The sequence below is a fragment of the Leptodactylus fuscus genome, chromosome 6 (genome assembly GCF_031893055.1).
Source record: "Leptodactylus fuscus isolate aLepFus1 chromosome 6, aLepFus1.hap2, whole genome shotgun sequence".
Classification (NCBI taxonomy): Eukaryota; Metazoa; Chordata; class Amphibia; order Anura; family Leptodactylidae; genus Leptodactylus; species Leptodactylus fuscus.
In genome coordinates, this window is record NC_134270.1 from 123,608,308 (window position 1) to 123,631,795 (window position 23,488).

Sequence of the window (23,488 nt, forward strand, 5' to 3'; positions counted from 1 at the left end):
TGTACAATGAGTGTACTGTGCTAAGCCATGGTGAGCTGGGGGATCATCTGGTTGAGGGGTCCACAGAGAGATTCACCTATGGACCAATCTTAGCTCGCAGCATATAGCACAGCTTACCATGGTATTATTATATGTTATCTGCGATTTTATACAGAAGTGCAGGTGAAATACTGCAAAATCTTTACAAGCAATGCAACCAAATGCACTAGAAGTGAAATAACACATTGTTTGCTGATCCACTCCTAGAAGACTATGATACAAAACTCAGGTCTTTCATCTGCAAGAATATTACACCATAGCAGATATGTATTATGCATTAGCTGCACTATAGTGGACTCTCTATGGGAATATCGCCACCTGCTGTTTGAAAATGGTGATGTCAAGTAACTCTACCGCTGTTTTATAGCAAATATATATCACTGAGGTCTATTACTATTATTAGTCCCCCTATTTACACACTGTAGGGGCAATTTCATAGGAAAAATAGTAGATACTTGATGCTAAATTAACAGCCAGTACCAGATAAAATGTGGACAACCAGATTAACATCTCATAGACTGTCAGCTCTTGTGGGCAGGGCCCTCTACCCCACTGTGCCTGTCGGTCACTGTTAGTATTGTATTTGCTTTGCATATTTTTTGTACCGTATGGTGCTCTATAAGTAAACAGTAAAAAATAATAATAATAATAATAATATTAAACACATATATATTAAAGCATTTGTTGCATTATATAAATTTGTATATATATTATATATTCTTTTTTAATGAAACAAAGAATATATATATATATAGAGAGAGAGAGAGAGAGAGAGAGAGAGAGAGAGAGAGAGAGAGAGAGAGAGAGAGAGAGAGAGAGAGAGAGTAATCCCCTATTATTTGTGAATATAGAGGTGTAGAAGCCATCTAGTTGAGTTGTTTGGTTGCTGAAATGTGTGATTTCCACAATGTCCACCAGATGGCAGTGTTATCCTTTGAAAGATCTTTCTACAGTGACACATTAGGAAAGGCTTAATAGGGGCAAAGATAAGCATATTCAATGCCAAATACTAATAGTAAGATGCATCCATACACGTGCCACTTTTCGTACAGTTTTCTTTTTGCAGGTCAGATGATAGATTCTTAAATAGGACCTATTATGTCCTCAAGCACACACGATTTTACAAACGCACATATATTATATTATATTATATATTATATCGATAATATTTTAGATTATACTAGAATACTTGAGTGGATTTGTTGGATTCCTTCAATGATCTTAATTTTTTTTTTTATCAATTTGTTTTCAATTATCTTTTTAATTAAATGGTCAAAGAGGTTCATGAAGGAGAATTTATATTTCAATAAAAAATAATGTCTTATATCACTAAGAATCTTTTTAAGTGATAGGGTCCATTACTAAGGTGTCGGTTAGTGTTAGTCAATGAAAAGGCTAAAACTAACTACCCACTGGCACATCAAGGGTACAAGGAAGAGCTGGGTATTGGCCACTACATGGCTATCTAAAGCTATGGCCGAGTAATAAGTCAGCCACAGACTAGTATTAGGCTTGGAAGGGCCAAAAATGGTGGCCCTTTCCACCTTAATAATGTCAGGCTGCTGCATTTGGGGGGAGGGGGACATGCCACATAATTTCAAAAATAAATAGATAAATAAATACATAATGGAAAGAAACTATGCCCCACTTCCTCAATTTTTCAGAACCAGACAACTATAACAGCAGCATAATAGCAGTCGCATTCTGGAATTACTATCCAGCATAATCTGAAAGACAAAAACACAAAAAAAGACATCAATATGAAAAATAAATGTAAACGCTTACCTACAGCCACCTTACCTCTTTTGTCAAATTAAAAAAAAAAAAAAAAAACTAGAATTCAGTGCACTCTGGTTTCTATTCTGGTACAGGAGACCTAGAGAATGGGTTAGTGCAGAGACTGTCAAAGTTACATTGTAGTGCCTAATAAAATTTAAGAGGTAGAGGTGGGGGGTGCGTGGAGGCAAAATCAGCTGGCTACTCATATGTGCCTCCATGAAAATGAACATACTGGACTGTCCTGCAATTCAAATGAATAGACGGCAGTAAAACTTAACACTGCAGGCAAATCATGCTAGCACGATCTAACTGTTATCATTACTCTGCTTCATTTGTATTTGTGATAGTAACTGCCGAAGGGGATGCTATCTGTGTGGTATTGTCAAGAAGGCAATCTCTATGGCATTATAATTTCAGCTTTGCAGCATTTAGGGGCACTGAGTGTCACAATATTAGGGGTAGTATTTGATAGGCTCCAGGACGTAAGGGAACTTCTGTCTCGCCTCAGACTTTGCACCTAGTGAGAAAGAGAGTCAGCACCAGCAGTGAAACACACTACCAGTCCATGAACTGCTGCACCCTAAGGACACTGTGGGACTGTGCTGGTTTTGCCTTCTTGAGGGGGATATGATGTAGAGGTGGGGCCAGGGGCAGAGTTGGGTAGCCTATGACTCTCCTGCTTTGACTTTAGTAAAATCTAATATGTGCCGCCGCAGCCCAATGCCACCCAAATCACAGTAGAGAAGAAGGCACATAGTAGATTTAACTAAAAATAAGGCTGGTTTAATGTAGTACTGTGAAGGCACATCCTCCTCTCACCTATGCAAAATCCTAGAAGATTATAAGAACAGGATGGCTGGGCATCATCTATAGAGGTCAGGAGGTACACATAGCCAATGAGGAGCAGACTCAACAAGGGTGCCTGCTAACATCTAATGATGCTGCAAAGAGGTCCAGCATGTGCGATGGAGGTGAAAGTGAGGCACTGCTGGGGGGCCCTAGTCTGCCTATAGTATGTGTGTATACCTGTATGTCTGTCTGTATATATATCTTTGTATTGATATATGGATATCTGTTTGTGTATATTACTATGCATGTGTGTGTATATACTTTATGCAGTTATATGTGTATTTATAAGTTTTTATCTATGTATATGTGTCTATGCCCAGATGGAGGGAACTGGAGGATGGCAGTAGTAGTGGTGGCGGCTGTGGCACCGGATAGGCTGAATGCCCTCAACTAATCTCCTGATCTCAGCTTCTAGGTCAGACACTTAAGAGGGGGGCCTACTCTGCTACCAGATGGTGGTGGTAGTGGTTCCCCGGGGTGCTTCCAGTTGGAGAGGGGTCCTCTCTTACCCTGAGCTGGAGTGATAGTGTTCGAAATGGTCCTGTTGGTAATGCAGCAATGACTCAGGAGGGAGCAGTTCAGTTTAAACAGGTTAAACTTTGCTCAACAACTGTAGACTATAAACCACGCAACTTCAAGATGGGGGTAGTAGTTTCCCACTGTATAGTACTAGAAGTTTTAGTCTTGAATGGATGCCCAGTTAAGGTAAGGCTCTAGTGCCATACTCCACTCCAACAACTTTATCTCCCCAACTCCAGCAGAGGATACTGGGGCCGTACTTCAAGGCAGTCCTTCAATAGTTTGGTTACAGGTCCTGGACAACAATTCTTGGCACAGGACTCCTTCTCTCTTCATGACACAATGTCCAGATGCCGGACAGCAAAATTCCCTGTCTCAGGGCTGTCTTTAGATGAGCCTTAGACAGATTCTTCTCTCTCAAGGGATGTAGTGTGTTGAATCGGAGAGCTCAGTGTGGCGGAGCCAACTAACACTGCTAACTGCTAGATGGGAACTGAGGCCCCAATGGTTCTATGGAGACCTAAGTCTCTCAGATCCGCCCAGTGTCCTGTGAGAAGCCAGGGCTGTACCAAGTGTGGGGGACAAAACAGTGGGGAATCTATCAGGGAAAATATACAGTAGGGAGAGCTGCAAACAATACATATAACATGAAACATATAGACAGAACATACAAACATACCCAGAGGCAGAAAGACAAACAAAATAGAAGCAGAGGCACTCTGGAATGCTGCATCTCTATATAGTAAAGCATACAAAATATAAATTGGATATCATTGTAAGGGTAATATAATAATCATGTCATTCACTTAAAAGTGAACTATATTAAAAAAATAATTCCTGCCTATGTTTCTCAACGTTTTTCAAGTGAAGTACCCCAAGTGAGAAAAAGTACTCACAAAGTATCAAAAATGTTAACAAAATAAGGTTTTATTTAGAGCCTCTATCAACAGTTAATAGTCCCATCAGTGCTCCTGCATGACGTATGATGGTTTCCTATGTGCTCTCACATGTAGTTTAATGGCCCACCTGTGACTTCACATGTAGTATACTGACTCCATCAGAGTTCTCATATATACTGTAATGGCCCTCCCATGTAATATAATGACACCCATATGTACTATAATGACCCGTCAGTATCCCACATGTAATATAATAGTTGATTCAGTGCCCACAGATGCCTGTAAAGTGCTGTGGAATATGATGGCGCTATATAAGTAAGCATAAATTATAAATAAATAAATAATCGTATAATGTCCCCTGTCTTGCTCTCACATGTAATATAAGTGCCCCCTCAGCTACCCAATATGTAGTATAATGGCCCATTAGTGTCCACAGATATAGTATAGTCACTCCCTCAGTGTCCCTACATACAGTATAATATCCCCCACACTCAGTAGAATGCCCACCCTTAATACATCCATATGTAGTATAATGGCTTTGTCAGTACCCCCCGTGTACTATAATGGCTCCACATATAGTATAATGGCCCCCTTAGTGTCTCCACAAGTAATATAATGACCCCCCTCATTGCCCCACATATAGTATAATGGCAACTGACATCCAGTATAATGGCCCCATCAGTGTCTCAACATGTAGTATAATGGCCCCTATACTCAGTAAAATCCCCCCTCAGTGCACTCACACGTAATATAATGGTGGTCACATGTAATATACTGACCCCTCTTCTTCCCCACATGTAGTTTAATGGTTTGTCAGTATCCCCACATGTAATATAATGGCCATGTTAGTGCACCCAACTGTTATATAATAGTCCACACGCTCTGTAGAATGCCTCCGCGTGCAATATTATAACTTCACAGTGCTTCCACATGTAATATAATGGCCCCACAGTGCCCCCACATATGATATAATGGCCCTCACAAATAGTATAATGACCATTAAGTGCAGCTACACCAAGTGATGTACAAGGCTCCCGTGGAGTGAGCTGGGAACAGAGAGGTGAGTAATGAACCCCTGGGGTGCTTGTAACTACAATGAGCACCTCCACACTTGGAAGTGATCATTTCTCTTCTATATTAATGATGGCTCTCACTGCCATACATGAGTTTCCAGCTTGGACAGGGAGAATAGTTGTTCTTAGCTGTAGCATGTACCTCCAGGGACTACTGGCCGTACTCCTTGGGGTAAGTGTACCGCAGGTTAAGGCTAGAGATGAACGAACAGCGTTCAATCGAATTGGTATTCGATCGAATATCAGGCTGTTCGAGGTATTCAATTCCAATCGAATACCACGCGGCAAACGGACTAAAAATTCGTATCTCCTCCCACCTTCCCTGGCGCTTTTTTTTGCACCAATAACTGTGCAGGGAAGGTGGGATAGGAAGTAGGAAAACGTAGGCAAAAAAAAAATTTGGAAAAAGTAATTGGCTGACTAAATCAGGTGACCTCCACTTGGGAGGGGCACTGATGGTGGCACCATCATGGCATGCTGCAGACACCTGTTGCCTTACTGGACGTAGGTAAGCATGGGGCAGTATAAGAGAAGTTAGATGGAGCTTGTGTATTTGTACAAGGAGGGCCAGAAGTTCAGGGAGTAAGAACTGGTCATTTCCTGAGTGTTGGACGCATCCTCTCTACATCACTGCTGCATTTTTATTATATGGAATAAAGATTTTTTTTTTTTTAGAAACTCCTATGTTGAGCACCCTTCCTTTTTTCTTATTTCTCCATGCAATCCTATTTAATGTAAGTAATGTAACATATTATTAGGTACTCCCTTGTCCAAGACTATCAAATTATAATAGCATTTAACCCATGTGGTGAATGCTGTAATGGAAAAAAGATCAAAATGCTTATGCTGTACGCTGAACATTGGGTAAAATGTTTTTGAGTTCGCTGTAGAGGCATGTCTCCATGTCAATGATTTCTTTCTATGAGGTACACTACCCAAAAGTACACTCAGATAACTTTTACCATAGGGCAGCAGGAGAAGCACTTTTATGCCTTCTTTTGGTAAGACGCAATGTCTAATCTCCCCACACCTGTAATCATTATTATTTCTGCTCTCTCGGGATGGTTCCATTGCTCCGACATCAGCTTGGCCAGAGCTGCCTCAGATGAGAGGGAAACATAGAGGGGTTAAGTAAAAAAATAGACCCCCCCCCCCCCCCCTGGGCACAACTCACCATGAATTCTTTAACCCAGACCACCACCTCCGGGGGAGGAGGAGGACCCCTACAGGAGCGACAGCGAGAGTCACCGTAGCCTGAATTTCAAGCATTTAAATGCTCCTCCTCTCCTCCCCCCCCCCCCCCCAAGCTGGAAAAACTTCAAAAACCTCTCACTGTCAGGGAGAGGGATCTCACAGTCAGCACAGGCCAGGTGTCTCCTTTTAGAGGAGGACTTTCGCCCAGAGGAGGGGTAGACGAGGACATAGCAGAACTCGTGGCCCACTCGACTCTACGGGAAATTTCAACTTCAAGGAGATAGGAGATACAGGAAGAAAACCTTGCAAGACCTGATGCCATACTTATGGAGCGAACAGTGTTGATTTAGGACAAACACAACCAGCAAGTTTTGACTTGAGCAACAGGTGCACAGGCAAACTATAGGATAGCCTCAATACAAAGTAGGAAGGCCATGAGAGAGGAGAGGATGTAACTTAAATAGCCCACCCCCAGGAAGGGGCATGGCTAACCGCTGCCAGTACCTGCAGAGAAAACTAAGTTTTCCTCCTTTCCTAAAACCTCCTATCACCTATCCCCCCGCTGAGCACCTGCCCTCATTGGGGGAAAGGTTGGGGGGGGGCCTAAGAAAAAACTGCTGACGGCTGGACCAGAAATAGGCCCCGGACCGTCGAAAATTAAGTCCCCAGCAAGGGAGAAACAAGGATCCCCCTCCAATTTCCCAAGCAAATGGAGAACAGGAGGCGGAGAAGCTTATTCAGCTTGATACGTGGCCTCCGTACACTGACGGAGGTCGCGGCGGAAGTTGCGGCCGTCGGGCGGAAGTGCGTGGCAAGAGCCGCCAACCAGCGTGCCAACCAAAACGCGCCGGCAATGCGATCACCGGTGCGAACCGCAGCCTGGAAAAACCCAGGGCAGGCCAGGCACCAGGCCCTGGCTGCAAGAAGAGAAGCCTGCAGCCAGATGCAAGCCGAAAAGAAAGAAGAAAAGAGAAAGGGGACAGGAGGTAAGTAACCACCCTGCCAGAGAGGACACAAGGTCCTTTTAGAGGGCCTAGCTGTAATTAATTAATTGTTAATTAAAAAATTCCATCTGTCCTACCAGCACACAGGGTCAGAAATACCCCTCTTTGTGCTGCTGTTATGACTAAGGGAAAACATATTATCTTCATAATCAATGCATTTTATTCTATTCGCCTTGGAGAAGACAGGTAAGTTCTTTCAACGATTTTGGATGGCTGCTGCACCTCTTAGTTCAGCAATCCAACTCGTCCCAGAGGTGCTCGACAGAGTTCAAGTCTGGGCTCTTGGCAGGCCAGTCCAGTCGGTTAACCTGATTGTCACTGTACCAAGCCATGGTAGACCTCGCTACATGACAGCTGGCGTTGCCATCCTGGAAGTAACATTGGTCCGACCCATAGAACCGCCATAATGTTATCTAAAATAGTGCAATAGGCTTAGGCGTTGAGTTTCCCAAGTCCATAACAGGAGAAATACCCAGACCATAACTCCACCTCTGCAGAACTTTACTGGGTGTCCAAATACTTATTGGTAGACAGTGTATATATTAATATAATAATAATAAATTTTATTTATATAGCACCAACATATTCTGCAGCGCTGTACAATTTATAGGGTTAAAATACAGACAGAAAGATACATTACAAAGAAAGTCATTTCACACAATGGGACTGAGGGCCCTGCTCACAAGAGCTTACAATCTATGAGGTAGAGGGGGTGACACAAGAGGTAGCAGGGGCGGCGTTGCTTATACAGTGATCAGACAATTTTGTAATAGAGGTTACTGTCATTACACAAACATAAAACTTTATGAGCCGTCACTAGTGATGTCCTGTATCATGTGGATGGTGTCTGGACATATAAAGTTAGCTAGAAATGGCATCATATCATGTGGGGAAATGTGGGAGCTGGAACAGAGGAGGGTTAAATTTTGGGGATTCTAATGACGGTACGGAAGGGTTTACATTAGGAATTGTGATAGGTCTGTCTGAAAAGATGTTTCTTTAGTTTGCGCTTGAAGCTGTAGAAATTGTGAGTTAATCTGATTGTCCGGGATAGAGCATTCTAGAGAAGTGGTGCAGCTCGGAAGAAGTCTTGTATACGATCGTGGGAAGTTCTGATTATAGAGGATGTAAGTTGTAGGTCATTGAGTGAACGGAGAGCACGGGTTGGGCGGTAGACAGAGATGAGGAAGTAAATGTAGGGAGGTGCGGCATTATGGAGAGCCTTGTGGATGAGTGTGATAACTTTATATTTTATTCTATAATGGATAGGCAGCCAATGTAGTGATTGGCACAGACCAGAGGCATCGCTGTAGCGTCTAGACTGATAGATGAGCCTGGCCGCTGCATTCAGAATAGATTGTAGAGGGGAGAGTTTAGTGAGGGGAAGACCGATTAGTAAGGAGTTACAGTAGTCAAGGCGAGAATGAATCAGAGAGACAATAAGTGTCTTTAGTGTATCTCTGGTAAGGAAAGGGTGTATTCTGGAGATGTTTTTGAGGTGGAGGTGACATGAACGTGCGAGTGATTCAATATGAGGGGTGAAGGAAAGGTCTGCGTCAAACATGACCCCGAGGCAGCGGGCATGCTGCCTAGGAGTTATAGTAAGGCCTGAGACTGCAATGGATATATCAGGGACAGATCTATTAGATGGTGGAAACAGTAGTAGTTCAGTCTTAGAGAGATTTAGTTTCAGATAGAGCGAGGACATGATATTTGAGACAGCAGAGAGACAGTCGCTGGTGTTCTGTATGAGTGCAGGGGTGATGTTACGGGAAGATGTGTATAATTGGGTGTCATCGGCATAAAGATGGTACCTGAAGCCAAATCTGGCAATGGTTTGTCCAATGGGGGCGGTGTAGAGAGAAAAGAGCAGGGGGCCTAGGACCGAGCCCTGAGGAACCCCAACAGCAAGGGAAAGAGGGGAGGAAACAGAGCCCGCAATTGATACACTGAAAGTGCGGTCTGAGAGATAAGAGGAGAACCAGGAGAGCACAGTGCCATTGAGGCCAACTGAGTGGAGCATAGTGAGGAGGAGTTGATGGTCAACAGTTTCGAAATCTGCAGAGGTCCAGAAGAATAAGAAGAGAGAAGTCACCATTGGATTTAGCCATTAGGAGATCATTGGAGACTTTTGTGAGGGCCGTTTCAGTAGAGTGCAGAGCGTGGAAACCAGATTGTAAGGGGTCAAGCAGAGAGTTAGCAGTGAGATAGCGGATTAAACGAGAATAGACCAGACGTTCCAAGAGTTTAGAGATGAAGGGGAGGTTAGAGACGGGTTGATAGTTAGCAGCACAGGATGAGTCCAGGGAGGGTTTTTTCAATAGCGGGGTTATAACAGCATGCTTGAAAGAGGATGGGAAAATTCCAGAAGAGAGAGGTATGTTTACAATTGAACCCCATGGATGATGGATGGCACCGCGTCCTTTTAGGCCCTCGTATATGTATTGCAATTAGACAACAGACGTGATGTCAACAGAGTCTTAATCTAAATCATCTCCTTCATGGATTTACTTATATTGAAGGGCATGTTATATTTTCTCTCCTGTTCGTGTGAAACACAGTCTGTTTTGCAACTACAAGTATTAATTTCATGGTCTGTTGTCTGTATTTACCCAGAAGCTATATTAGTTTAGGTGTTGCAGTCTGGGATCTGTATATAATTATGGGGCCTGCTCTAGATATATATTTATTTAGTATCCAAATGTTTTATTGTTTTGTTATAAAGTACATTGTGCCCAATAATTCCCAAGTAGGGAGTAAACTAGTGAAAGAAATGAATCCAAGCAAAGCAAATAATTACAGGAGATAACAAAAGTATGTACAGACAAGGCAAGAAAAATATCAAAATCCTGGGAAAAAGATGTTTGGAGTGACAATTGTATAAAAAGAAGGGATGGCAGCCACTCCCCCACCCCCCTCATCAGTATGACAATGCAGAATGAATTTATGTGTCTTTCATATGCAAATGCTTATGGAGTTGGTTAGTACATCTTGGACATTTATGTGCTGGGAGTGGGATGTACGGTAGTTTGGGGAATAAAAGAGGGATGACTCTATAAAAATTTCTATCTCCAATGATATGTGACTTTCTTACTTTCAAGAATGAAACCTAGGCCCTTCTTGAACTTGCACATGTTATCAGCCTTCACCATATCATATGGCAATGAGTTCCATAGTTTCACTGCTCTTACCGTAAAGAGACCCTGCCAATGACTGTGGTAAGACCTTTTATCCTCTACATGTAGAGGATCCCCCTTGGCATGGTTAGAGGCCTTGGTATAAATGATCATACACTGTCCATTCATATATTTGTACATTGTACATTGCCTACTCTAATCCACCCATCCCTTATTTACCTTGGTTGACCTCCTCTGCACTCGCTCTGGTTCAGCTATATGTTTTCTGTATACACGTGTGCACATATTCTACATTTGGCCTGATCAGTGATTTGTGTAGGGTTCAAATTATATCCTTATTGTGAGCATCTATTCCTCTCTTCATGCTGCCATTATTTTATTTGTCTTGACAGCAGCTGCCTGGCACTGGTTACTCAAATGTAATTTAACCCTTTCCCGCCGATTTCCCGCATTTTTTGATTTTCGTTTTTCGTTTTTGACTCCCCTCCTTCTAAACCCCATAACTTTTTTTATTTCTCCGCTCCCAGAGCCATATGAGGTCTTAATTTTTGCGGGACAAATTTTTCTTCATGATGCCACCATTAATTATTCTATATAATGTACTGGGAAGCAGGAAAAAAAATTCAGAATGGGGTGGATTTGAAGAAAAAATGCATTTCTGCGACTTTCTTACGGGCTTTGGTTTTACGGCGTTAACTGTGCAGCCAAAATGACATGTCCCCTGTATTCTGTGTTTCGGTACGGTTCCAGGGATACCAAATTTATATGGTTTTATTTACTTTTTTTTTTTTTATGTAGATTGTGAGCCCCACATAGAGCTCACAATGTACATTTTTCCCTATCAGTATGTCTTTTTTGGAATATGGGTTGGAAATCCATGCAAACACGGGGAGAACATACAAACTCCTTGCAGATGGTTTTATGCCCTTGGCGGGATTTGAACACCAGGACACCAGCGCTGCAGGGCTGCAGTGCTAACCACTGAGCCACCGTGTGGCCCCGATTTTATTTACATTTTGACCCCTTAAAAAAAATCCAAAACTGTGTTAAAATTTTTTTTTTCTAAAAGTCGCCATATTCTGGCAGCCGTAACTTTTTTATACGTCAATGTATGGGGATGCATATGGCGTCTTTTTTTGCGGGGCCGGGTGTACTTTTTAGTTCTACCATTTTCGGGAAATGCTATTGCTTTGATCACTTTTTATTCAAATTTTTAAAAATATTTTTTTTTATATTTTTTTTTTTACTTTTTTTTTTTTTTTGCATTTATTAGACTCACTAGAGGTGTTGAACCCCAGGGGGTCTGATCACTAATGCAATGCATTACAATGCTAATGCATTGCAATGCATTGCAAAAAATCATCCTTTCTTTTGCAGGCTGCATAGACCAGCCTGCAAAAGAAAGAACTTGCAGACAAGCCTGGGAGCCTTGTAAAGGCTCCCGGCTGTCATGCCAACGTGACGTTGGCCCTGGAGCATGTTGGAAAATTACGGACGTAAAATTACGGACGTAAAAATACAGGCGTATTTTACTATAGAACTCAATGGAAACGTCTTTTTACGGCCGTAAAAATAAGCACAAAATAAGCACAAAAAATGCCTTGCGTTACTCCATGTGAATGGACCCTTAGGCTAAGGCCCCATGTAATGTGCCACAGCCAAAAAATTCTGTGGAAAAAACTGTGGTGAAAACTCATGTTTTTTCTGCATCGCTTTTTTAAAAAGTCTGCAGAATTTTCCTCTTAAACCTATATGGAAAACGCCAGTGTTTCTGTTGGTATATTTGACATGCTGTGTCACAAAAACAAAAGTGTTTTGTGAAATTGCAGCATTTCCGCTGCAGATATTTTTCTGTAATGTGTGGATGGAATTGAACAGTATCCCTTCCACTTTGCAGTTACTGTAAAATGTGACACTTTTTGTCATGGCATTTCTGCCGCAGCCAAATCTCAGTCTCTATGCTACCTGGGGCCCAGCCTTAGATGGAGTTGCTGATTGTAGAAGGCCCAAGGAGCAGCGGTAAATACAAATAGCTTAGAACAGTGGTTCTTAACCAGGGTTCGATCGAACCCTAGGCCATATGCATGGTTCATTTTGTGTACCAGTAAAAAAACATATACCGTATATACTCGAGTATAAGCCGACCTGAATATAAGCAGAGGCCCCTAATTTTACCACAAAAAACTGGGAAAACTTATTGACTCGAGTATAAGCCGGGGGGGGGAATCCACCATTGCAGATAATAAGTCTGGTCATGTGCATTGCAGCTTAGTAACTCCATGGGGATCATAGTAATAGCGGTTAACCCCATCATGTCCTTCACATTAACCCCCTGTGTGCCTCACATAAGAGTTACTGATATGTGGGACATATGGAGGTAATAATTAGGTATCTTCATAATTAAGGTCCTTCATTAGTACCCTCATGTGTCTCACATATTAGTAACCCTTATATGGGGCACACAGGGGTTAATATGAGGGACATGATGGGGTTAACTGCTATTAATGTGAGGCACATGGAGTAACTGAAACTAAATTAATAACCCCAAATGCCTGACATTACAAGGAATAGTAACTAAAGGAAGGTCCCTGTGTGTGTCACTTTCCTGTAGCTTCCTCTCCTCCATACAACAGACATCTTCCATAAGACACAATGAATCCTGGCCACTCATCTGCAGGGTAGATGCTAAATCCTAATGTGCTAAAGGACCTCTGATGACGTCATGACCATGTGATCGGACTATGGTGTGGGCGGAGCTACTAGGATTTAGACTCAACCTTATCTGCAGATGTTACTACAGGATTTTTGATGACATCACAGTCACGTGACCTCATGACAAGCCAATCACAGAGCAGTAGCACTAAAGGACTTCCCCCTTCCAGGTCCTTCCAGTTTTCTGTGCTCTGTAGACCCTGACTCATGTATAAGCCGAGTAGAGCTTATTCAGCATAAAAAATGGGTACTATTCCGTTATCGGGCCAGCAGCAGCGCAGTTCAGCAGCAGCTTTCGGGACAGCAGTTCAGCAGCGGGAATTACAATGACATCCGAGGACTGCTGGCCCGATGCTTGTGCCCAGTAACCAGTACATCGATGACCCCCCTCCCCCATCCTTCTCCTCCTGCCAGTGCTGCCCCCCAGCTCTCCTTACATCTTCCCCGTACCCTCTCCCCGCCACACGACTAGGCCTCACCTCAGCGCTAGTACCGAGACCGAAAGGAAAGACACCGGGGCTCAATCCAGGCCCTGACAAGAAACACGCCGACTATAGGAACGGTGAGCTACAGCGAGCCGGAGGGACAAACTTTCTGCAGCGTCCGGCGGCTATCTAGTAGCATTCATTGCTCAAGATTTACGGTGAGGCCTATTACAGGGAGAGGGTACGGGGCAGATGTAAGAAGGGCTGGGGGGCAGCACTGGAAGGAAGAGGAGGATGAGGGCATCGATCGATGTACTGCCTACTACACACAAGCACAGCCTCTATCATCGGGCCAGCATCGGCTTAGTCATGTGGCGGGGAGAGGGTACGGGGTAGATGTAAGGAGAGCTGGGGGGCAGCACTGGAAGGAGGAGGAGATGGAGGGGGGGTCATTGATGTACTGGCTACTGGGCACAAGCATCGGGCCAGCAGTCCTCGGATGTCATTGTAATTCCCGCTGCTGAACTGAACTGCTGTCCCGAAAGCTGGTGCTGAAATGCGCTGCTGCTGGCCCGATAACGGAATAGTACCAAAAAATGTGCTGGATAATTCGGCTTATACTCGAGTATATACGGTACCTATGTCTTGAATTTGGAAATAAATCATATTTGATTTATCACTTAAGAAGGGTTCGGTGAATGTGCATATGAAACTGGTGGATTCGGTACCTCAAACAAGGTTAAGAACCACTTGCTTAGAATTATATAACGTCTTGAAAGTGCCCTATATAACTTATTGTAGCGGTCCTAATGAGTGCTTCTTAGGACTGCTATAGATACAGATACAGTATAACAACCCTAATGTTTAGTAGGCCTCCATGAAATGAAACATAGAACAAAATTAAACTTGAGAGGATCGTCAAACACCAACATTTTTTTAGATGACCTTATAATACATGACTTTTTAGACTCTAAGTGTGGTTTACCTCATACTATAGAAACATTTTAAATGTTGGGTGGATTTAGCCTTTAGCAGAGTCCAGATACTGGAATGTACTGAACTATATGAGGCAATCTGCTGACTGTCAGGGAGTTGCAAGTATTTCGGCACATTGGTAAATAAGGAAAATTGAAGCAAAGTATTTCCCCTCCTGGGACAAGGTAGTGATGTGTCCGTCATTAGAACAGCACGTGCTGTGCACTGCCTCCAGCTGCTGGGTTTCAGGTAAGGTGAGTCACCTTGTCAGAAAGGTAGCAGGTGTTTTCACTTGCAATACCAAGTCCTTGCCACTAAGGGGTGTTTAAGCGACACAAGGAAATATGAGTTTCAGGTGAGCCCAAGACAAGAGTTGCTTCAAGTAACATTCTTAAATAGCTGAAAATTTGTTTTTACATAGAATCAAGAAGACTTAGTATGACTTTGAAGCCCTCATAGTGGACATGTAAATACGTGACCAGCATTAAAGTGTCGTGGAATGTCAGTGGAGTTGTATAGGATTAGAAAAACATGGCTGCCTTCTTCCATAGTACTATATCCGTGTACTGTATTCAGTCCTGTATATGGGATTGAGCCGCAATACCACACAACAACCTGTGAACGTTTGAGGTGCTGTTTCTGGAAACAAGGCCATCCGTATAAATGAGGAGCAATACAGCTTTACAATCAAGATGAGTAGAACAGCACAGGTATACTAACACACTGCAGGTCACATATGACCCAGGATGCTTGCAAGTAGCCAATGTCTCCAATAGTTCCCCCACACCAGCTGTATAGTCATTTACTGCCAGAAACCTCTAAAACTAAACTCAGGGATGCTTGTGCTATTATACTATAAGTGACTCCCCGTATGCTGTGGCGTCTTCACATTATACAGTACATTTTACTTATTTTGGGACAGGAAATGGACACAGACAATAGAAGATCCTGTTATAAGAACCATGTATCCCTTGGTAAACAAATGTTCATTATATATTGGCTCAGTTTGCTTACATATTTGCTTGTATAACGGCAACATATTCTGCAGCGATATACCATTTATATTCCTTACCAGTATGTTTTGGAGTGTAGAGGGAAACTGAAGTTCCAGGTCAGAATGTATCTTTAAAGGGGCAGTGGGCTCCTTGTGCACCCACACATATGGAGGAAGTGGTAAGTAGTTTTAGAATTTATTAATCATCCAATAAGTAGCAAGTGATTGGCTGCAAAGTCAGAAAATGGCATTGCCTTTTAATGTACTATGAGGCCCATAGTTGTATCAGACACCAAGAGGACCCCAAGGAACTCTGACCGATCATTCCGATCCTGCATTTAGAGTGTGACACGCTAATGGATTTCTATACAGTATCATAAGATATGTAATAAAATGTAAATGTACACACCAGTATAACCAGTGGCCTATTCCATCCATGAAGCTGACTTGTCGCTACTGTCATCTAACTAATTGACTCTCGTGAGTCCAAGTCAGCTTTAATTCAGATTGACTTCTTTAGGTGTCTCCATTGTCTGAGATATTTGGAGAATGTAAGTTATGTTTGACGCGTCCTAGTCCTTCCCCTGGTTCCCGTCATTAAGTTTTAGTGAAAAACACAACTCTGATGTAACAGTTTGCTGTGTGCCATAACAATAAGTGAGCCAAGATTAATTTCTGGTGTAACTGAAGTCACATGGCATTTATTATTATTGCGCATTGTTCAGAATACAGTGATCTCAATCCTGTAATTTTCCATTATTTGCACAACTATTACTCTTGTTCACAGGTTGGCAGGACATGCTGGGAATTGTAGTCTTTAGGTTGATAAAACTTGAATTATTGCATGCATTTAATTAATTAGCACCAAAATTTGCGCCAAAATTACTACATGCTATAAATTGCCAGGTGGCCACAATTACATGAACAGAGTGGGGCGCAAATCTCTGACCACCACTTCTGATAAAACTGGGATGAAGAACAACTCCGTTCTCGTGATTAGTAGGGGTTCCTGTGGTCAGACCCCCAATGATCAGCAAGTTACTCTGACTATAACAAGAAAACACTAGTGACAAGTGACTGTCTCCAAAGTCAACTTCAAAAGTAATTGTCTTTTAATGGACCTTTTTAGGGATCTATTATTATTTATTATTTCTGGCTCTATCAGAGGATTTTTGTTACTCTGTAGGGGGAGGTCAGTCTAGGTTTTTATGTCTTCTGTTTCTACTATCTAATAGAGCTATCCCTGATATATCCATTGCAGTCTCCGGCCTTACTATAACTCCTAGGCAGCATGCCCAATGCCTCGGGGTTGTGTTTGACTCAGACCTTTCCTTCATCCCCCCATATCCAATCACTTGAATGTTTTTGTCATCATCACCTCAAAAACATCTCCAGATTACACCCTTTCCTTACCAGAGATACATTAAAGACACTTATTGTTGCTCTAATTCATTCTCACCTCGACTACTGTAACTCTTTACTAATTGGTCTTCCCTTTACGAAACTCTCCCCTCTACAATCTATTCTGAATGCAGCGGCCAGGCTCATCTATGAGTCTAGACCAGGGGTGCCCAATACGTCGATCGCGATCTACCGGTCGATTGCGAAGGACGTATGGGTCGATCACGGGATGCAGCCAGGGATCCCAGGTGTCTGCAGGCCCTGCCTGCAAGTATCCGGAGATGACTCTCAGCCTGCGCTGTGAACAAGCACTCCGGACACTTGCAGGCCGGGCAGCAGCAGCTCCGGGGGATGACGCGCTCCCCGCTCTTAGAGATGAAGGGAGCCGGGGTGCTGCTTGTTCACAGTGCAGGCTGAGAGTCATCTCCGGACACTGGCAGGCGGGGATGCCGCAGCCCTGACTGTGAACGAGTGCAAGGTCCCGGCCTGCCAGTGTCCAGAGATGATTCTCAGCCTGCGGTGTGAACAAGCAGACACCGGAGAGCTGTCTCCTGCTCTCACGCTCCGCCCACAGGCCCCACCCCTGGCCCAGCCCCGGCCAGCCCACAGGCCCCGCCCACAAGAAGTGGGTAGTAGATCTTATCCTTTGGTCAGTTTATAAAGTAGCTCACATGCTGAAAAAGTGTGAGCACCCCTGGTCTAGACGCTACAGTGATGCCTCTGGTCTGTGCCAGTCGCTACACTGGCTGTCTATTCATTACAGAATACAATATAAAGTTATCACCCTTATCCACAAGGCTCTCCATAATGCCGCACCTCCCTACATTTCCTCCCTCATCTCTGTCTACCACCCAACCCGTGCTCTCTGTTCACTCAATCACCTAAGACTAACATCCTCTATTATCCGAACCTCTCACACTCGTATGCAAGACTTCTCCTGAGTTTCACCTCTTTTCTGGAATGGTCTATCCTGGACAATGAGCTTAACGCCCAATTTCTACAGCCTCAAGCGCAAATCTTTTCAGACAGGCCTATCCCAATTCCTAATGTAAACCCCTCCATACCATAATATGAATCCTTAAAATAAATCCTTCTCTGTTCACGCTCCCCCATTACCCTACATGATATGATGCCGTTTCAGGCTAACTTTATATGTCCAGGCACCATCTACACGTTAAAGGACATGCCTGGTGACGGCTCATACAGCTTTGTTTGTGTAATGACAGTCACCTCTATTAGAAAAATTGTCTGACCATTGTATTAGCAATGCTACCTCCGATACCACCCCTGCTACCTCTTATATCACCCCCTCTACCTTATAGTAGGACCCTCAGTCCCATTGTGTGAAGTGACTATTTCTTTGTATTTTATCTTTTTTGTCTGTTCTTGAACCCTACAAATTGTACAGTGCTGCGGGATATGTTGGGGTTATATAAACAAAATGTATTATTATGATTATTATTATTATTACTATTATTATTATGTCATGACAGCTAATGTTGGTCTTGCTATATTTCTGTCCCACCAAATGACCGTCGCTTCCTCAATTAGACAATATAGAATAAGATCAGTGCAGTCAATGTGTTTCTATCACTGGTTTCCAATTCTTTCTAGCCATAGGCCAGTGCATAGTTTGATTATAGTAACCCGGCTACAACAACATGTATGACTAATACTAAGCTGAAGTACAGGTGACTTTCAAAGATACTTTCCTTTAGTGTTACTTCCTTTCTAGTGTTTATTTTCTTAAAGTTTTACTGTGTATTTTACTTTCAGCAAAATTATCTGAGGAATCTGGTCAGAAGAAGAGAGCCTCGGCGAGCTGTCACTCAACGCAAGCAGCTCTATGTTTTCTAACTTGCACTTGAGTGTCACTGCAGGTTATTCTTCGCACAATGTAAAGACACTTGGCACACCCTTACTAAATCAGGGCAGGTGCCTTTTTTCTCCTATTGGTTTTGCCACTAATTTGTTGATTCCTAACCTTCGCCCAAGCCCCAGGGATCTCCTCTCCTCTCCCCGAAACTGTGTGTCTGGAATTTCAATATATTGATAAAGCCTGCAACACCCAAGGCTTATGTCATTGGAGCTATTTCTAATGTAAGGCAAGTGCTGCATTCCAATCCTATGTACACAACCTCAGCCAGATACTACCGTGACGGCGGAGATCAGATGGACTTAACCAGTGCACTGCTGAATTTATAGCAATTTGTAATTGGTAGGCACAATTTCTATATGGTACCAATTTATTTTAATGGAACATTATATTGCACACACTAGTGCTGTAGTAAAAATGAAATGTGTTTAAAGGGATTGTCTAGAGCAGTGAACATGTTTATATATCCTATTAGAGAATCCTGAATAAACAAATTGGAGGTTCCCCCTTCACATGTCACATCTATTGGGTAGAGTAGAGAGAAGCTACAAAGAACATCTTTCCCTTCGTAAGACCCAGCATTACATGGACAGCTCATTTTTTTTTCACTGAGAATGTTGTAATACTTAATTTCCCCTGTAGTAGCGCTGCAGGGATCTTAAACATTTCTACCAGATTCCTGACACACATAGCATAAACAAATTCTATGATCAGTTTATCTTTTTGAACACAATATGATTGTCTAAAACCAAGTCTATTAATGAATGGCCATATGGGCATTAGGCCCCATTGTGATATGCATTTATAGCTATAGGGACTTTTGATTTATTCTGTTACAATGACCCGGAGCAAGATAGTACCTGCACTCTAATCATCCATGTCATCGGAACGGGCTACATAGCAAGCCCCCATAGATGCAAATGCATAATAGAATGCACTCAGATGACACTGAGATGTCACTCTGAGTGTCAGCTGACTGCACTCCACTGTAACTTACCCCACATCAGAAGCACACTCAGTTCTGTGCCAATATCAGTCACAATATACCATAAAGAGGACCTTTCACCACCTCCAACAGCTATAATGTTTTGCATTTATCAATAGGCGTTGCTCCACTGATTCTGATGCAGTTGGATTTTTTTCTCTAGCCACCTCCGTTATAGGGAAATATGCTGATTAGGCTTTCGACTGTCAGGTCAGTGTGTGCCGTCTCCAGTCTAGGACAACCTACCTAACAGTAGAGATCTATGTAGCTTATTGTGTGCTGAAACTAACTACACTGAGTTCTAGGGAAATAGCGGTGAGAGATAAAAAGAAAAAAATAACAACTGCACCAGAATCATTGGAGTGACACCTAGTGAAGGATGTAAAGAGTTGGAGTTGGTGGAGATGGTTGAAAGATCCCAAAAACGTAAACTGAAACATCGATCTTCATAAATGTGCCCCAGTAACAGTACATTAACCCATATGATCAACTGTTATGAGCAGGAGAAATTTCATGTGCCCTTATATCCCCAACCCTTCCAAGGGAAAGATAGTATGACATGTCAATCATGTAAAATGTAGATGGGCTGGCTTCCTAGATTTACCTTTACGTTGAGGCTTTTAAGTAAAGCCATTAGTTAAAGGCGTTTTCCGGGCAAAAAAAATATTTTTAAAAATGTCTGTTAGTGCTATCACTGGGTTAATAAGTGCACCCAAATACCTTTAGCAGTGTTTTGAGTGTTTTCTGGCTTTCTCTGGGAGCTCCTGGTATCCTCTGCATTTGTTTACATAGGTAACTTCCTGCTCTCTTAACATACAACTACCATGATGCATTGCAGTTCACTCAGATCCCCCCTCTCACTTCCTCCCTCATAACCCCAAACCCCGTTTTCCTAGCTAGCCCGCTATTAGCCCTACCTACCTAGCTAGCTAACTATCTCAGTCCCCTAAACCCCTCCACACCCCATCATACTTACCTGTCTTCTCTTCCTGGAGATGACTTTGAGGTGCCGTTGTCCCTTTTTCTGCCCGCACCTGGGATCCAGAACTTGCACCTGCGTATTAGAACACCGACAGAAGCCACACATGTGCAATACAATGCTGCTTCTTTTTGCTTTGACCAGTGTTCTATTGCGCAGTTGCCAACGCGGGCTCCAGCTCCCTTGTGAAGGAAGTGACACTCATCAGAAGAAGAGGAAATGAGTGTTGGTGAGTATGAGGAGGCCGGGTAGGGGATGGGGGGATGGGGAGAGAGAGAGGAAAACTGGTGGCTACCCATCTCCTGAAACAGTAAAACAGAACGTCGCTAGGAAATCAGAAAATGTGTCTGGGGCAGTCACATGACCGCCCCCTGACATATGGGAAATATATATATATATATTTTTAAATGGAGTAAATTAGAAGTTAGGCGGGGGGAGGGGGTTTAGCTTAGTGGCAAAGTTTTAATTTATCCTGGACAACCCCTTTAAGTGCAGCCCATATTTTCCCTCTATACATAGATATGCATTTAGAGGAAGTGTTCCTATCATATATTCAATGCAATGATACAATGGTCAATGCAAAATTTTACCTATTTCGACACAGAATAATATTAGCTTTATGGATGAGCTACGTGACTAATTACCAGGGATATGTATAGAAACATGAATCACGTGTTACATAAGTATAGGGACACGGAGCAAATACATGGGTTAGGAATGTATTCCCATGGATCCATGTATGCGTCACTGATCATTAAGTATAGTTCTTGTTCCACCACCAGGAATGAAAACCATGACAAAATGATTCAATATGCAATGGTGCAATGTCACCTGACTGCTAATAACAATGAGGAGATTTATGAAATCCTGTGCAATGAAACTCTGCAGGTGTTGGCCATAGCAGTCAACCAGAATATAGCCTTCATTGTTGTAGTGCAGGATAGGGACCTCCACCCTGATTTTGCACTAGTTTTGATCACAACAGCACTGTATATCAAGATGCAAAGGAAATGTCATCCAACTAATTATATATATGCTGGGGTAAAGAAAACAAAGGGCCATATTATGGCACAGCTACAGGAAGGACCGGATTATAGGTCCTTCCTACCTCTATCTTCAGTATGCTCTCCAGCAGTTATCAGTCTATGATGCATGGCATGGAACTTGGATAATATATAGAAATGGGTGAGGTTATTATTAGAGATGAGCGAACAGTGAAATGTTCGAAGTTCGATTCGAGTAGCCCCTCAATACTCGACTGTTCGATCGAACCCCATTATAGTCTATGGGGAATAAATACTCGTTTAGGGGGAAACCACTATTCGACTCAGGAGAGTCACCAAGTTCACTATGACACCCCAGGAAATGATGCCAACACCCTGGAATGCAACTGTGACAGCAAGGGAAGCATGTCTGGGGGCATCTAACATGCCCAAGTCACTGTATTACATCGGGATCCCAGTCAGCTTGCGATATGCGCGAGCTGACTTTTTCCCATAGGAATGTATTGACCAGCGTTGCTTGGCCGAATGCCATACAGAGTACAGCATTCGGCCAATCAACGCTGGTTCTGCCGAAGGCTCGTCTGTGAGGAGGCGGAGTCTAAGATCGGACCAGAATGGAGACTGCTGTGGAACGATCTTAGACTCCGCCTCCTCCGGCAGAACCAACATTGATTGGCCGAATGCTGTACTCTGTATGGCATTCGGCTAATCAATGCTGGTCAATGCATTCCTATGCTGAGATGTAGCAGTGCTGGCCATGCGCTCAGCTCAACTACTCCGGAGATGAGCCGAGCTGAGTGCATGGCCAGCACTGCTATACCGGAGATGTAGCAGTGCTGGCCGTGCGCTCAGCTCGACTAAATCGGAGATGAGCCGAGCTGAGCGCACAGCCAGCACTGCTACAACGGAGATGAAGCAGAGCTGGCCGTGCGCTCAGCTCGACTACTCCAGAGATGAGCCGATCTGAGCTCACGGCCAGCACTGCTACACCGGAGATGAAGCAGAGCTGGCCGTGCGCTCAGCTCGGCTACTCCAGAGATGAGCCGAGCTGAGCGCACGGCCAGCACTGCTACACCGGAGATGAAGCAGAGCTGGCCGTGCGCTCAGCTCGGCTACTCCAGAGATGCAGCCAAGCTGAGCGCATGGCCCGCACTGCTACACCGGAGAACCACTGCTACACCGGAGAACCGGTGAACCCTGCTGCACACTCAGACTCGAATCGAACAGCCTGATATCTGATCGAACATGTACTTGATCGAACGCTGTTCGCTCATCTCTAGTTATTATTATACTGACATAATTTGGGGCCAAAAATTCTTGCAATTACACGTTTTACACTACTTTTATTAATTGTGTTAAACACTTTTTGCACAATGTCTGTAATGGAGCATGTCTTAGGGAAAAAGAGCATGACTTACTGAATAAGGGTCCCCATGCTTTCATATATATTGAAAGCTACAGATATTTTTACATACAGTACTAACCACACAAAAAAAACATAATATGGAAGCCACAAAGACCCATGGCCAACAACAGAGTTTGACGTTTGAACTACTGGGCCCCAATACAGTGCCATTGCTTTTCCATGTGCCTGCCTCCAATGCCACCTTCCTAATTAAATCTATGTGATCTAATTGGATTAAT